Source organism: Pterocles gutturalis, unplaced genomic scaffold, assembly GCF_000699245.1.
Source record: "Pterocles gutturalis isolate BGI_N339 unplaced genomic scaffold, ASM69924v1 scaffold17059, whole genome shotgun sequence".
In the NCBI taxonomy this organism is placed as follows: Eukaryota; Metazoa; Chordata; class Aves; order Pterocliformes; family Pteroclidae; genus Pterocles; species Pterocles gutturalis.
Genome location: NW_010133555.1, coordinates 728 through 1,175, shown reverse-complemented (window position 1 = coordinate 1,175; position 448 = coordinate 728).

Sequence of the window (448 nt, the reverse complement as noted above, 5' to 3'; positions counted from 1 at the left end):
AAAAAAAAAAAAAAAAAAAAGGCAAATGGTTCAAGTGCAATGACTGTGGTGCAGCCTCTGTCTCGTGTCCGTGCCCATGGCCATAGTCACTCTTGCAGTACGGACCTCTTTTTGAATATGAAAACAGTTTAAAGGAAACATTGGGGGAAGTTTGAGTCCAATCCCGAAGCTCTCTTTCTAGGTCAGGTTCTCAGTGCGTTCTGGGGAGGGCTTTAATCCGTTACGATCATTCCAGTCACAAGCAGACGAGAGCACGTGGCTGCGTTGGGGCCTGGGGCACGGCTGCCGCGGTCGGAGCTTTTTCCAGGACAACAGAGTCTCCGCAAATGTGAACTAGCACTGGGAGGGGGCTTGGAGCACGTGTGCCTGTCGCTGCGAAGGGTCTGGGGTGCGCTGTCGCGTGCTGCTCCGACGGGGCGCAGGTCTGTGAGCGGGAGTGGTGCTGGGG